This window comes from Leptopilina heterotoma, unplaced genomic scaffold, assembly GCF_015476425.1.
Source record: "Leptopilina heterotoma isolate Lh14 unplaced genomic scaffold, ASM1547642v1 Lhet_135, whole genome shotgun sequence".
In the NCBI taxonomy this organism is placed as follows: domain Eukaryota; kingdom Metazoa; phylum Arthropoda; class Insecta; order Hymenoptera; family Figitidae; genus Leptopilina; species Leptopilina heterotoma.
In genome coordinates, this window is record NW_025110854.1 from 1,483,287 (window position 1) to 1,500,464 (window position 17,178).

Sequence of the window (17,178 nt, forward strand, 5' to 3'; positions counted from 1 at the left end):
TTTATGAAAGTTTCGGTGTTATGTGGGATGTTACATTCTAAAATATATATTAATATTTTTATTAACTATTAATCCTACTAATAAATAGTAATACTATTAAATGTAAATTAATTCTTAATTATCATGAATATTAATAAATATTAACATTAATAATACTAATATAGATAATTAATGCAAATAATATTAATACTGGCAATAAATATTAAGAATAGTATTTATTAATTATTTTTAATTAATACAAATATTGACCATTAATATATTTTTCCACTTTACTAACCGGATGAACAAACAAATTATTTGGTCATCCCAGTCAACTTTGGTTACTAAGACTAAATATTTTTTACAGTCTAGGTCAATAGAACAAAATTCAGTATTTGATTCATCCACAATTTTTACTAAGTGTATCGACCGAGCACTTGTTTATTTAGTTGAGAGAAATGCTGCTAGGAGGCTACAACGCGTCACTCAATGCAAAATGTCTCTCGCAAGTTGTGACAGAAAGGCTGTAGTTAGTATATAAGGACAAACTTTGCTCCACCTTTCGTACTTGCTTCGGCAGTACATATACTAAAATTGGAACGATACAGAGAAGATTAGCATGGCCCCTGCGCAAGGATGACACGCAAAATCGTGAAGCGTTCCACATTTTTTTGCATTTTCATTTCTATATTGACTATAAAATTGTTTCTATTAAAATGTATTATTAGTAGTTTATTTAATTATATTTTTAATGTTTAGAGTTAAAAATTATCAGAAGAAATAAAAGTTAATATTTTTAGAATATTATGCAATAAAAAGTACAATTGAGGAGCTGGTTTCTAGAACCGGCTCCTCAATTATTAATATTATTTTAGTATTGTCTAATTTATTAGCATTAAATAAACAAAAGTTTTATTAAAAAAAATACTTTTTTTATCTCTTTTAATTTTTTAATGCCAATTTTTATGATATCTACTGTTTTATAAATAAAACTTAAAATTAGTTACATTCAACTTACTTCTCCGTTCTTTTTCTAAGATAAGATTTGGTGTTACTTCTCTCTAAATCTGAATTTATTGTAGAAAGATACTGCTAATGAATTTACGAAAAGTCGTCCAGTATATGATTTTAAATAATTTTATTAGCAATTAGTTCAACTGTTTTATTAAATGTCTATATAGCAGTTTCACAAATTCATTTATGTGAAACAGATGAGTATCAGTTAGTGAAATTCTATTAAAAAATTAGTAAAATTTCACTAACAATTAATAATATTCCATTAACTGAAAAGGGCAAAAGTCGTCCATGAAAACTACTAACAATTAGTAAAATTTTACTATTTGTTAGTAGAATTCTACTAATTCAGGTTTGGACAGTTAAAAAGAGTCTCCGCACGTTTAAAGAAATAAATAGTTGTGACTACCATTTTGTTAGTAATAACGTCGCTGCCAATTTTTATTAGTTACTTTTACTATTTAGTTAGGAATTCCAACAACAAAAAAAGAAGTTAAATCAACTAATAAAATAGCTAAGATTACTAATAAAAATGGTAACACCAATCAATAAGTTAGCAGCAGCATAGATTACCAACTAAAAATAATCTTGGAAAAAATAGTTAGGGGAGACTGGAGCGAAAGGTTAAACTGTAAAAACAGTTAAAATTCATTATCTTTCGAACGGAAATAGTTAGAACATTGCAATTTTAATTATAGAAGGGTGTTATCACTCTAAATAAATGTCCGGAGTTATGTGACATACTGTTCATTTTTGTGGTGTCCATATTTAAAGTTTGTTTTCACCCTACTTTTGAAAATTTTTTCGTTAAAGAAAATATCAACTTTTAAGTATATTCTTTGAATTTATTCTCATCGCGAATTTTTCAGGTCCTTATTTCGGTCCCCTAAAGAGATACCTAAAGGTATTTGTTAAATATCTTTAGTCAGATTTTTTATATTTGTTGTTAAAGCCAAAAATGCACCCTGAGGCGAAATGTTAAATGTATTTTTACATGTTGTTAAAATTTTTATTTACATTTTTCGTTTTTTGGGGTTTATTTGTTTAAAAATTATTTATTTGACATTAGGCAAGTACTCTGTCAAAAAACAAGACCGTTTACGTGAAATAAACCAATTTTTTTTTAAATTTTAATTTATTAACTTTATAACTGTTCTAAAGCTTTTGTTAAATGAACACAGATCTTTTATTAACTAAATTACTTGTTTACGTATACTTTAACTTATCTACTACTTATCACCTATCATAAAATAGTTTTAGTAGGCTAGAAATAGAATTTAAAAAGGACCAAATTTTCAAAAAAGGACAAAACATGTATTTTATGTGAAAATATCAGAAACTTTTTTATTGAAAATTGTAGAGGACAAGTTGCCCTACAATATTGATATATAAATATTTGCATCTAAGCGGATCATATTGTCTAAAAAAAATCATTTATGCAAAATTTAACCTTTCGCCCCAGTCTCCCCTACTATTTTCTTCTCTCAGTGAACTAAAACACAATAAAAATCTTATGTTCCAAAAAGTCTCGATCATTTATTTTGTAATCACTGTGAATAAATTTGTTAAAATGAGAGTAAATTTATTTTTCTAATATTAATTAGCAAATTGGAAATAAAATTTCAACCATTTTATAGAATTATTTGCTACTTGGTTATCCCAGTATAAATTTTTGTTGCTCGGACTACAATATTGGGTCAATAGAACAAGGTTCAGTATTTGATTGAACCACAATTTTTACTAAGTGTATCGACCGAGCACTTGTTTATTTAGTTGAGAGAAATGCTGCTAGGAGGCTACAACGCGTCACTCAATGCAAAATGTCTCTCGCAAGTTGTGACAGATAGGCTGTAGTTAGTATATAAGGACAAACTTTGCTCCACCTTTCGTACTTGCTTCGGCAGTACATATACTAAAATTGGAACGATACAGAGAAGATTAGCATGGCCCCTGCGCAAGGATGACACGCAAAATCGTGAAGCGTTCCACATTTTTTTTGTCCTATTTATTTCTAAATTGACTATAAAATTATTTCTATTAAAATTTATTATTAGTAGTTTAGTTAATTATATTTTTAATGTTTAGATTTAAAAATTATAAGAAGAATATTATTTTGCATTTTATTAATATACTGAAATGTATTAAAAACATTATTATTTGGTATGTCCCCACTAAGAGTTTAAAAATAATTAATACTTGTAGTATTATGCAATAAAAAGTAGAACTACATTAATGTAATTTTAGCATTCTCTAATTTATTAGAATTAAACAAAGAAATCATTTTATAAACATAAAAATTATTTAATTTATTTTTCTTTTTTAACTTTTAAATGTAAATTTTGTGACATCTACATTACTTTTGAATTTAAAATATTTTTAATAGAAACTACCAGTAACAATATGCTACCAAACAAAAATTCAATATTGACTGCAACAAACATTAATCGCTGGGTTAGTGGAAAAAAAGGACACCTCGAATTTTTGTTCAAAAAGAGGACACCTCGCTTTTTAGTTGATGAAAAGTACATCTCGAAAATATTAATTTTAAATGCATTTTTGTTTGACGATAATGTATGTGTAATGTAATTGATTTATGACATTTTGTGCTCAAAAAGCTATGAAGATAATATGTTCTTAAATCTTCTATTACAAAAAATCAAAAAATAATTACATTACACATAGTATCGCCAAACAAAAATTTATATAAAATGAATATTTTCGACGTGTCCTATTCTTCAACTAAAATGCGAGGTGTCCTCTTTTTCAAACAAAATTCGAGGTGTCCTTTTTTCCACTAACCCAGCGATTTTTTGAAATTAGCAATAATTCGAAATGAATTTGAAAATACTATTTTCATTAAAATTGCTTCTGATTTTTTGTTTTATAGTTGAATAATTGAATTTTCAAAATAAAGTATTACAATTTACTACTAACCAAAAATTTATAATCTCCATTGATTTTAAATTTTAACCAATGATCATAACCACCCCAGTAGCACGTAATGTTCCAGTAACATTGACAACATTGAGGCAATATTGGTAATGTTAAGGCAGTGTTCTCAATATTGCTGTAATATTATGTGCTACTGGGGCAACGAATTCATAACAAATTAAAATTACTGCACACCAGACGTTTGTTTGATTTTGAATTAAAATAATTGTACTTTGAATTAAAATAGTGATTTGAACAAAAACAGTACCAACCTTGAACCACTATATCTCACAGTATAATTTAAACTAAACAATACTTTTAACCAATAATATTATTATAAATATTGCTGGTGTAATGGTACCTTCAACCAAAGATAGTTTTAATTAAGGGTAGTTTTAATTATTTAGTTATTCAGAGTAATTTGAGTCAGAGATTTAATAATAGTTGAAAAAATGGAACCTTTAGCTAATAGTAGGGGGCCATCCACAAACTACGTTACCAATATAGGGGGGAGGGGGTTCAAAAATCTATAAAAATGTATTTAACGCAATGGTAACGAGGGAAGGGGAGGAGGTCTAAAAAGATTAAAAAATTGGTAACGTAGTTAATCGACTAGTTTAAATAAAATTTGAATTAACAAAAAATACTTTTGAAAGTACTTTTGAAAATAGAAAAAAAAACCTCCACCGTGACAATGTGACATGAGCACATTGCCGTGACCAGGATTCGAACCTGGGTTACTACGGCCACAACGTAGGGTCCTAACCACTAGACGATCACGGCTATTGAAGGAATTGATGAAAATTTCTTATTTGTAAAATATCAGTGCATGGCTGCAATCTACTTGGTCCATGAAGCGTGACTCAAGCTCACAGATACACTCTCTCACAAACACATTGACTCTCGTATTGAGATAAAAAGTCTATCTGAGGAAATGCTTTCGTATATGGGCAAAGAAAACTGGTTTAAACTAAAACACTATATATACGTATATACAGCTTCACACTGTGAATGCATTTACACCAGTGATCAATTCTGATTAATTTAAAAGTTTTAACACTTTTTTTGTACATCTTTGATAATAAATTGCAGACACTTTAAAAAAAACTTAAACGTTTCAATTTGTCTCGTTTGCTACTAAATTATTATCCATGTAATAAATTTTAATTTTTTCATTTCAATTTTTTTTTTTTACATTTATACATACAAATATATTTAATAAAAAATCGGAAACATTAATTTACCATTTTTAAATTAAATAATGCAACATATCAAAAACATTTAAAAAATTGTTATTTTAATTAAAATAAATTGCGTGAATATTTACAGTCTATTATAAAATTATTTTACGTACTCACATTAAGAATACATTTTTGATAAATGTCCCCCTGGATCGATATGAAATTTTATAATAGGTAATTATGTATGTTGCAAACATAAAATATTTATGATACGAAATTTTTAAGATTTTACTGATCTAATTAAACCAAGTTTTAATTAAATATCTAATAGATAGTAATTTTCATTATTCCTTATGTCAGGAAACTTGCAAACTAATTGCCATAAATAATTTGCATTGTAAATGAATATTAATAATTATTTTATTGAAATACTCGCAACTTATTGGTGCATTAATGTAAATTACTCAGTAGAATTTTGTTATTAATTACACATGTAATTATTGAATTACATTACTATAAACGTTGAATAGTGATAAATGTTAAAAGACAATTTTATTCTTTCTTTTGTTAATAATTTAAATTATAAGTTAATATAAAATATTAATTTTAATATTGTCTACATATTAATATTGTTATTAAAATTCTTTATCAATATTTTTATATTCATACTGTTTATAAATAGTATTATAAAAATTAATTTTTTGTTTATTTATTAATTATTTATTTACTCATTTATTTATTATTTACTTTATTTATTTATTTTTTTTATTAATTATCTATATTAACTATTTATTTATTATTTTTTGCAATATTTAATCAATTGCTTATTCTTTATACAATTATACTTATTCATCTTTTTATAACAAGCAGAAAGGCTAAAGAAATAGAGAAGAAAGACCCCATGGGCTTAAAAGTACCTAATTAGAAATATACAATAATTAATAAAATTATTAACTTAGAAAACAGTGATATTTTTAATGTCAAAAAAAATAATAATACATGTTTTTCAAACAATTCCATTAAAATTTGAAAAAAATTGAAAAAAATAACCTCCACCGTGACAATGTGACATGAGCACATTGCCGTGACCAGGATTCGAACCTGGGTTACTACGGCCACAACGTAGGGTCCTAACCACTAGACGATCACGGCTATCGGAGGACTTGAGAAAGTTTTGTCAATGCACAGAGTTAATGATAAGAAACGGTCTGAAAAATATGTTAACTATATCCAGCAAGAGGTGAAAGTAAAAAAGAAAAACTGTCTTACTTATATATTCAAAGACCCATGTTCTATACTGACAATAATACAGAAGTCAATTTTAATTGAAAGTTGTCATTAAAGATAAAGAATGTATACGTTTTACTTCAATAAAAATAGTATTTTAGTACAATTTATTGGTTCCAATTAATCGGTTATTTGAATCAAATAATTTTTGTTTTCAGTGTAGTATAAAATGGTACTTCTGTCAAAAGTATGTAGTATTTTTGTAATTAGAAAATGTTTCGTTAGTAAAAATAATACTTCAGTAAAAATGAACTGAAAAAAATAAACTACAAAGATGATTTTAATAAATCAAATGATTTTTACATTCTTTATCTTTAATTATAACTTTCAATTAAAATTTACTTATGTATTATTGACATTGAATATATAACTAAGATAGTTTTTCTTTTTTACTTTCACCTCTTGCTGTATATAGTTAACATATTTTTCAGGCCGCTTTTTATCATTAACTCTGTGCATTGACAAAACTTTCTCAAGTCCTCCGATAGCCGTGATCGTCTAGTGGTTAGGACCCTACGTTGTGGCCGTAGTAACCCAGGTTCGAATCCTGGTCACGGCAATGTGCTCATGTCACATTGTCACGGTGGAGGTTTTTTTAAAATTTTTTTTTTTGTTGTTTTGTCTTATTTTTTTCTTTGTTGACATTTAAGATATCATTGCTTTCTAAGTTAATAATTTTATTAATTATTGTATATTTCTAATTCGATACTTTTAAGCCGATGGGGTATTTCTTCACTATTTCTTTAGCCTTTATCCTTGTTATAAAATGATAAATAAGTATAATAGTATAAAGAATAAGCAATTAATTAAATATTTGAAAAATAATAAATAAATAGTTAATATAGATAATTAATAAACAAATAGATAATAAATAAATGAGTAAATAAATAATTAATAAATAAACAAAAAATTAATTTTTATAATACTATTAATAAACAGTATTAATATAAAAATATTAATAAAGAATTTTAATAACAATATTAATAAACAATAATAAAATTAAGATTTTATATTAACTTATAATTTAAATTATTAACAAAAGAAAGAATAAAATTAGCAAAACATTTATCACTATTCATTAACGTTTATAGAGTTATAATATAGATAATTAATAAAAAATAAATAATAAATAAATGAGTAAATAAATAATTAATAAATAAACGAAAAAATAATATTAATAATACAAATTGAAAGAAAACAATTTTTTTATCACCGCATTAGCTCGTGAAAAACACTTTAAAAATCACTATTGACATTTTTAATTTGATTAATTTTACTTATCAATATATTAAATCGAAAAAAAGATATTTTCAAAAAAGTCAAAATTTTAACTACTAATAATAGTAACATTTTGGCAAAGTTTCGAGAAAATTCATTTTTTGACCTGGAAAGTTGAGGAATTTTGACCCATATACCTATGTATGTTACTAAAAGTATATACGGTGAGGGTCGGTCGGACGTTCTACAACTTAATATTTAATAGAAAGGATTATATTTATATGACATTTGATTGTAGTACTATTTACTAAATTACTATTTGACTAAAGTACAATTTTTATCATAGTATCATTTTTATTAAAATACAATTTGTACTAAATTACAATTTACTAAAATACGATTTTACCAGAGTATCTATTTTTCTAAAATACTTTTTTATCTCCATTTTTATTAATGTACCGTTTTTATATTGATTATATAAATATATATTGTATATACAAAAATATATCAATCGAAAATTCAATTTTCCTGACGATTTTGACTTGAAGAAAAAAGTAAATACTCTGATAATATTTAAAAAAAAGTCCGACAAAAGTAAGTATATAAAAATATAGATGGAACACGATAAAAGAGGGTTCAGGTAAATTTTCCGTTATCGAGATAAATCTATATAAAGAACCAACGAAAATCGAACTAAACTGTCACAATATTGACCTTTTCAAACAAGAAAAAATTCTAAATCCATATAATCGACAACATATTATCTATAATACCATATTATCAGCTTGTTCTAAAATCCAAAAGAAATATCTTATTTCTCTTTTATATTGCGATAGCTTTTCAATTTATCAAAATTCACACCGCATCGTAATACCACGAAATAAAATTTTCTTTTGAAGTATAATAAATAATTATCAACTAATATATGTACAATAAAATGGATATAAATAACAAAAATATTATGAGATAAAAGTTTATATTTCAAAGAAGGATTCTTTCTTTAAATTCTATTATAAAATATTTTTAAAATATACAATCGAAATTGAACTATTCCCTAAATTTTAATTAGTAGTTTTCTATTAATTGAAGAGTGTGAATTTGTTTACCATTTTAATAGGGTTGACACAGAAGTTGACGCTTATTAATATAGTCGCTTTTGATTTTATTTTAATTATTTAAATTTTGTATTAATTTATTTTTATGTGGTTTTAATTTTTGTAAAAGTTTCTAAATAACTTAAATTAGTATAATATTTAACCCTTTGAAAACCAGTGTATTGAGAGAATATAGGAGAGTATTTGTCCTCTTAATATAAAAAGTACTTTTCTCTGATAGTAAATTAGTAATTTTCTACTATTAAATGAGTTGTTTTCTACTAAAAATTAATAAAATCTTCACCATTTAATTTTTAAACGAATCCGCACTCTATAATTAGTAGAAATTTAATCATTCAAATTTAGAGGAATAATTGTTTAATTATATTATTATTAATTTCCTATCTGTTGATATCTAATAATTCCGTTTGGAAAAAAACATAACGGTTACCAATTCCTATTTAGGTAAGGTAAAATGCGGTAGTTCAAGTTTCGTAAGGCATAAGCGTATACGCGACCGGAATTTCCGTCGAGCTTCACTTCCGTTGTGCAAAATAATTTTGCAATTTACAATTCATGATATCAAGCGTGTTTAATATTTTAAGGTTTTATTTTGCACGTTTTTTCATTTCTTCGTGAATTTTAATTTTTTCATTACAAATGACATACGTTCGATGTGTGGTAATTTGTATTTATTATGGTTTCATTGGTTGTGATCACTGGTTAAAATTTTTAATCAATTGTAAATTCTTGGTTAATTATAAATTGTATTATATTATTTTGAAAATTTAAATCTTTAACTATAAAATAAAAAATCAAAAGCAATTCTAATGATAATAGTCATTTCAAATTATTGCTAATTTCAAACAACCCGTGTAGAAATTTAACCATGGCCCAAATCGGGGCCAGATCTTTTGATCATTGTGTAGGCCATAACATGGCATAAAATCAAACTTAAAATATCTTTGTTATAAAGTCAAATATATTTAAGTTTAATTAAAACATATTTTTAGGTTCATTTAAAAAAATAATATATTTAATTCAAACATAAGTTATGATTGATTTTAAATTATTTATAATCCACTTTTAAGTTTGAATCAACCATACAATTTTTGAACATATTTTTTATTCAAGCTAAGAAAAAAAAATATGTTTGAATTAAATATAAGTATTCAAACAATTAATACTTTTGAATCAAAGCAGTAGATACATATTATATATTGGGTTAAGCTTACAAATTAATGTCAATTAAACAAAATCATCCAAAATTATTTTTGTATTTCAATTATACAGTGCCACCCAGTATAGGATTTACAAATATAATACTTTTTTTATAAATTATTGTACGATAATTTTTAAAAAAGTTATTGTCATTTGTTTAAAAAACAGCTTATTTTTTAAATTGTTGATAATTTAAAAACAGTTGATTATTAAACAAATTTTGTTTACCACACTCTGACCTAACATTTTAAGTTATATTTACACGACGTACCTATCGTTTTTCCTTTTATAAGCACAGCAATTATTTTTTATATTGGATAATTAAATTTAAATTAAATAATATTCTTCTGATAATTTTTAAATCTAAACATTAAAAATATAATTAAATAAACTACTAACAATACATTTTAATAGAAATAATTTTATAGTCAATTTAGAAATAAAAAGGACAAAAAAATGTGGAACGCTTCACGATTTTGCGTGTCATCCTTGCGCAGGGGCCATGCTAATCTTCTCTGTATCGTTCCAATTTTAGTATATGTACTGCCGAAGCAAGTACGAAAGGTGGAGCAAAGTTTGTCCTTATATACTAACTACAGCCTTTCTGTCACAACTTGCGAGAGACATTTTGCATTGAGTGACGCGTTGTAGCCTCCTAGCAGCATTTTTCTCAACTAAATAAACAAGTGCTCGGTCGGTATACATTGGAAAAATTGTGGTTGAATAAAATACTGAATTTTGTGCAGTAATTTTAATTTGTTATGAATTCGTTGCCCCAGTAGCACGTAATATTACAGCAATATTGAGAACACTGCCCTAACATTACCAATATTGCCTCAATGTTGTCAATGTTACTGGAACATTACGTGCTACTGGGGTGGTTATGATCATTGGTTAAAATTTAAAATCAATGGAGATTATAAATTTTTGGTTAGTAGTAAATTGTAATACTTTATTTTGAAAATTCAATTATTCAACTATAAAACAAAAAATCAGAAGCAATTTTAATGAAAATAGTATTTTCAAAATCATTTCGAATTATTGCTAATTTCAAAAAATCGCTGGGTTAGTGGAAAAAAGGACACCTCGAATTTTGTTTGAGAAAGAGGACACCTCGCATTTTAGTTGAAGAATAGGACACGTCGAAAATATTCATTTTATATAAATTTTCGTTTGGCGATACTATGTGTAATGTAATTATTTTTTGATTTTTTGTAATAGAATATTTAAGAACATATTATCTTCATAGCTTTTTGAGCACAAAATGGCATAAATCAATTACATTACACATACATTATCGTCAAACAAAAATGCATTTAAAATTAATATTTTCGAGATGTACTTTTCTTCAACTAAAAAGCGAGGTATCCTCTTTTTGAACAAAAATTCGAGGTGTCCTTTTTTCCACTATCCCAGCGATTAATGTTTGTTGCAGTCAATATTGAATTTTTGTTTGGTAGCATATTGTTACTGGTAGTTTCTATTAAAAATATTTTAAATTCAAAAGTAATGTAGATGTCACAAAATTTACATTTAAAAGTTAAAAAAGAAAAATAAATTAAATAATTTTTATGTTTATAAAATGATTTCTTTGTTTAATTCTAATAAATTAGAGAATGCTAAAATTACATTAATGTAGTTCTACTTTTTATTGCATAATACTACAAGTATTAATTATTTTTAAACTCTTAGTGAGGACATACCAAATAATAATGTTTTTAATACATTTCAGTATATTAATAAAATGCAAAATAATATTCTTCTGATAATTTTTAAATCTAAACATTAAAAATATAATTAACTAAACTACTAATAATAAATTTTAATAGAAATAATTTTATAGTCAATTTAGAAATAAATAGGACAAAAAAAATGTGGAACGCTTCACGATTTTGCGTGTCATCCTTGCGCAGGGGCCATGCTAATCTTCTCTGTATCGTTCCAATTTTAGTATATGTACTGCCGAAGCAAGTACGAAAGGTGGAGCAAAGTTTGTCCTTATATACTAACTACAGCCTATCTGTCACAACTTGCGAGAGACATTTTGCATTGAGTGACGCGTTGTAGCCTCCTAGCAGCCTTCCACTCAACTAAATGCCTTGATGCTCGATCGGTACATATAGTAATAATTGTACGTGGTTCAATGGCATACTGAATTATGTTCTATAGACTTAGCGGCTCCAATGTAAAAACAGTTAGGGTATTTCAACCATACTATTAGAGAGAAACTAACATTTCTAAAGCGCACCAACCTCTTTAACAAAATTTACATTTCAGGTTAGGTGTTCCTAATTTTTAAATTTCTTATTTTACTTGACTGTTGTGGTAAAAGCATCGTTTGACTTTTCTAAATTTGTCAACAAATTTTAAGCATAATCAAATTTCTAATACTCTAATACCTCTTCTCTCAGTGTTACTCTATAAATTTGTTGAAATTTGATTTTTAATTTGCTAATTAATATATTAAAAAATTAAATTCTCTTTCGTTTTAAAAAATGTATTAATATTAAGGGGGTCACCCCGTGTGGCAAACGTTTTTTAAGAGTTTTTTTGGGATTTTCTTTTTAAGAACCATGAAAACTTACCCAGTAAAAAAAAAGTATTCAGAATAGAGAAAAAGTATTGGTGGAGACGTTCGGTGAATGCGTTCTCGCGACAAAACCGTATTGGTGGGTTACGGTGAATACATTTCGCTTATCGTGAATACTTTTTTTTTAAACTCTCGATTTAAAGATTCCTAAGCAAGGTTGAGAATATTTATAAAGAGCGTAAGTGATCTGAAGTATAAAAATGACGATTGCGAGAAGGAAATAAGAAATTTTGAGAAAAAACGAAATATTAAATGTGACAAACCTACAGCGTATGATGATGAAAAGGAACATTGACGATACCGACATAAACTTGAGAAATCCAAGTAAATGTATGTGAAACAGTAAGTTCCGCCGGTAACGTCAAAGTTCCTTTTAATCATCATACGTTGTAGGTACAGAAAAGCATATGGTAATTGATCAACATTTGACAATCTGTTTGTCACATTTAATTTTTCGTTTTTTTTTAAATTTCTTATTTCCTTCTCGCAATAGTCATTTTTATACTTCAGGTCACTTACGCTCTTTATAAATATTCTCAACTTTGCTTAGGAATCTTTAAATCGAAAGTTTTTTAAAAAAGTATTCACGGTAAGCAAAATGTATTCACCGTAACCCACCAATACGGTTTTGTCGCGAGAACGCATTCACCGAACGTCTCCACCAATACTTTTTCTCTATTCTGAATACTTTTTTTTTACTGGGTAGGATTTCAAAATTTTTACCATATATTCAGTTCCATTTTAACAACAAATTTATATTTTTGCAAGTAAAAATATTTTATTGATTACGAATTATAAAACTGGAAAGTGATGATGATCATTAAAACGCCGTCTATCGGCGTCCACGATACTGACTAATTGACTAAACTAAAATCGAAAAATCAAAAAGCATCTTAATCTGTGAGGATGTGGCTATCGCCGGAACTAGGATTATTTTAAAATATTATAAATTGAATTTTTTACGCGGCTTTGAAATTTTTTTTTCAAAAAAACGTGATTTTTTTGGTCTATTTTGAGACTCTTTTTCAGTAACACCAAATCTTAGAAAAAGAACGGAGAAGTAATTTGAATGTAAATAATTCCAAGTTTTATTTCTAAAGCAGTCGATGTCATAGAAATCGACACTTAACAATTAAAAGGGGTAAAAAAGAAAATAATTTTTTTTTATAAAACGTTCTCTCCACATTTGAATTAGTGAAAATGTTTACTGATTTGAATTAGTGACTGACTTTTCGCTTTTGAATTAGTAAATTTTACTAATAAATTAGAAGAAATTACTATTTACTAGTAAAATTTACTAATTTAAAAGCAAAAAGTCAGTCACTAATTCAAATTTGTAAACATTTTTCCGAATTAAAATTTAGAGTTTTGCTTTTTTAATTCTAGTAAATTAGGCAATGAAAAAATAACTTCTAAATCAGTTATTTTCAACTGATTCAAATTTAAAGAGAGCATTAATAATCGTAATTTTTATTACCTGTATAATACTAAACATATTAACTTTTATTATTAAACTCCTAGTGGGGACAGGCCAAATAATGACGTTTTTGGTAGCTCAAACTGTTGTTAAAATGCAAAGTTATAATGTTAGGAAAAATCAAAAAAAATTTCAATTACGAAGTATGGTTTCTGGTATATTTCCAAGAGTAATTTTAATTTATAATATTTATAATTGAAAAAATGTGAGTTCAACTCACACAAAAACGTTGGATTCCGTATAAGTAACTTGTTAATTTTGTTATAATTTTCAACTCTAAAAATTAAAAATGGAATTAAACAAACTTCTAATAATAAATTTATAGTCAATATAGAAATAAATAGGACAAAAAAAATGTGGAACGCTTCACGATTTTGCGTGTCATCCTTGCGCAGGGGCCATGCTAATCTTCTCTGTATCGTTCCAATTTTAGTATATGTACTGCCGAAGCAAGTACGAAGGATGGAGCAAAGTTTGTCCTTATATACTAACTACAGCCTTTCTGTCACAACTTGCGAGAGACATTTTGCATTGAGTGACGCGTTGTAGCCTCCTAGCAGCATTTCTCTCAACTAAATACATACTCGGTCGGTATGTAGAGACTCATTGTGGATGAGTCAAATACTGAATTTTGTTCTATAGTCCCAATATTTAGTCCGAGCAATCAAAATTTACTGAAATAAGCAAATTATTATTTATTTGCTTATCTGGTGGAATATAAAAAATTATATATATTGCAAAATATAGGGGTGAGTGGGGTAAACCGTCCAGATGTCAATTTCTTCAAAATTGTAAAATTGTCAAATGTGTTATACTTACAAATTTGAATCAACCATATATATACAGTTGTGTAATTAAATAATACTTCAAATAAGCGAATGAAAAATGAAATCGGTTGTTTTCTTTAGTCTCAAGAGTAAAAAACGTTTGTATAGACACTTTTCCCCCTTCTCCCCTATATTTTGCATATCTCTGCATAGCGCATGATTTGTATACTATGATTATTAAAAAATTTTCCGAATAACAAATTACTTTTCTCTTATTTTGGTCACATTCTGAACATTTATTATGGGATTCAGTGCAGTTTTCATGTAGCCAAAAATTTCAAATACTGCACTGAATCCATTCTTCAATCAATGTCGTTTGAATGTAACTTTTGCTTTAACCTACAAATAGATCACCATCTCTGGTGTCAATTAGATGAATTATTTTGTTCTCAGACATTTTTAATTTGTTAAAATTTATTTATTTGTTAATATTTCTTAAGAATATAAAATTATAATAAATAAAATAATTTTTCCTTGCATTTTTTGTTTATATCGAAACAAAAAAAATATGGAAGGATTACACTTATATTTTCATTATTTTTTAACAATTTGTTGTTTACATTTATTAGTATTCACAAAAGGTTGAAGAATAACCCATAATAAACGATATTTCTTTACAAATTCTGTAAAATATTTCAACTGGTCATCTCTCCCATATGGCTATCTTCCCCGAACTTACCCTAAATATCAATACAATTTTTTGAAAATGAAAGGTCTGGAATGAAATATTCATGGTAGTTTGAACAAATTGATTATAATTTTTTTTAGATATCTAAAAATTATTTGTTTAATATTTCTGATAATTTATAGTAAATAATCAGTCCAAAACTTAGGGGAGAGTGGGGCAAAGGCGCTAGGTTTACATTTATCGATGTATATTTTTTAAATTCAGCAATTAATTTATGCGGCCTTTGTTTTTCATTATTCTAAAACTAATCAACAAGAAATTTTAATAGTTGTTATTTAGTATATTATAATTATAAATTCATTATTTAATGAAATTTAAAAACAATGCAAAAAATGCCTTTGCCCCACATGCTGGGGCAGCGACGTTTTCGCTTATATTTCTAAATGAAAGCATTTATAAGCCTTAAAAAAATTAACAAGTTATATTTATTAGTATAATATTTACGAAACATAATGTTAACAACATATTATTAAAAGAATTAAACTATTTAAATAAAAAATAAAAACTTTGAGTGATTTTAACCTTATATTGTGAATTAATACATAGAAATTCGAATATTCAATTATTTTTAACCAAATTATGTTCAATATTGCCTTTGCCCCACATAACAAACTTTTTTTTACTTTAAATTTAAAATATTTAGATACAAAATTAAACTATAAAACACCACGCCAGTTGTGTAGAGAAATATTTAATTTATTTATGTTATGTTTTTAAAAATTAAATACTTAAACTTATGTTTTAAAAAATAAGAGTTTGTTCAGTAAAATTATCATTTTATTTTTGCAAAACAATTTTTTTGTTATATTTCTTAAAATATTTGATATTTTTAGGTTTTTCTTTTTTTAATCAATTGGTCTGATTGCATTGCAACTTAATTTTTAATACCAATTGGAATAGACAGAAAATAATGGAGATATTTTAAAAAACGTCTTTGCCGCGCATAGCGTCTTTGCTCCACTCTCCCCTATTATTTTGTTTAGTAGATTATAATCTTAAAATTTTCAACTCTAAAAATTAAAAATGGAATTAAACAAACTTCTAATAATAAATTTATAGTCAATTTATAAATAAAAAGGACAAAAAAAATGTGGAACGCTTCACGATTTTGCGTGTCATCCTTGCGCAGGGGCCATGCTAATCTTCTCTGTATCGTTCCAATTTTAGTATATGTACTGCCGAAGCAAGTACGAAAGGTGGAGCAAAGTTTGTCCTTATATACTAACTACAGCCTTTCTGTCACAACTTGCGAGAGACATTTTGCATTGAGTGACGCGTTGTAGCCTCCTAGCAGCCTTCCACTCAACTAAATACCATGATTCTCGGTCGGTATACATTGGAAAAATTGTGGTTGAATAAAATCCAAAGCAGAATGAAACAGTAACGTGAACGTAAGCATGTAATAGAACAGAAATATCTTCTTTCTTTTTTATAGCATGTTTACAACCCGTTCGCGTTTTATTCTGCTCAAAACTTAAAATTCTGAATTTTGTTCTGTAGATTCAACACTGAGAAAATTGTTTGACCCGAACAACAAAAATTTACTGACATGACCACAAATAATTTATTTGGTTATCTTCTTAGTAAATCCTAAACTTACCGAGGGGCTATAATATATACCCATCGCCAGTTTTTAACCAGTAAAATTTATGTACATTGAAGTGTTTTAAT

General features: G+C 26.3%; 9 non-coding genes across 9 annotated transcripts; 3 read left to right on the forward strand and 6 right to left on the reverse strand.

Moving 5' to 3' along the window:
* Positions 1-543: 543 nt before the first annotated feature.
* Positions 544-650, forward strand: LOC122497724. Its single transcript, XR_006301161.1, has one exon. It is a non-coding gene; the product is annotated as a U6 spliceosomal RNA (small nuclear RNA).
* Positions 651-2,881: 2,231 nt separating this feature from the next.
* On the forward strand, positions 2,882-2,988 carry LOC122497728. The gene has a single exon (XR_006301165.1). It is a non-coding gene; the product is annotated as a U6 spliceosomal RNA (small nuclear RNA).
* A 1,647-nt stretch (positions 2,989-4,635) lies between these two features.
* On the reverse strand, positions 4,636-4,707 carry Trnah-gug. Its single transcript has one exon. It is a non-coding gene; the product is annotated as a tRNA-His (tRNA).
* A 1,478-nt stretch (positions 4,708-6,185) lies between these two features.
* Trnah-gug lies at positions 6,186-6,257 on the reverse strand. The gene has a single exon. It is a non-coding gene; the product is annotated as a tRNA-His (tRNA).
* Positions 6,258-6,879: 622 nt separating this feature from the next.
* On the forward strand, positions 6,880-6,951 carry Trnah-gug. The gene has a single exon. It is a non-coding gene; the product is annotated as a tRNA-His (tRNA).
* Positions 6,952-10,377: 3,426 nt separating this feature from the next.
* On the reverse strand, positions 10,378-10,484 carry LOC122497729. The gene has a single exon (XR_006301166.1). It is a non-coding gene; the product is annotated as a U6 spliceosomal RNA (small nuclear RNA).
* Positions 10,485-11,793: 1,309 nt separating this feature from the next.
* On the reverse strand, positions 11,794-11,900 carry LOC122497730. Its single transcript, XR_006301167.1, has one exon. It is a non-coding gene; the product is annotated as a U6 spliceosomal RNA (small nuclear RNA).
* Positions 11,901-14,342: 2,442 nt separating this feature from the next.
* On the reverse strand, positions 14,343-14,449 carry LOC122497731. Its single transcript, XR_006301168.1, has one exon. It is a non-coding gene; the product is annotated as a U6 spliceosomal RNA (small nuclear RNA).
* A 2,142-nt stretch (positions 14,450-16,591) lies between these two features.
* Positions 16,592-16,698, reverse strand: LOC122497725. Its single transcript, XR_006301162.1, has one exon. It is a non-coding gene; the product is annotated as a U6 spliceosomal RNA (small nuclear RNA).
* Positions 16,699-17,178: the final 480 nt, after the last annotated feature.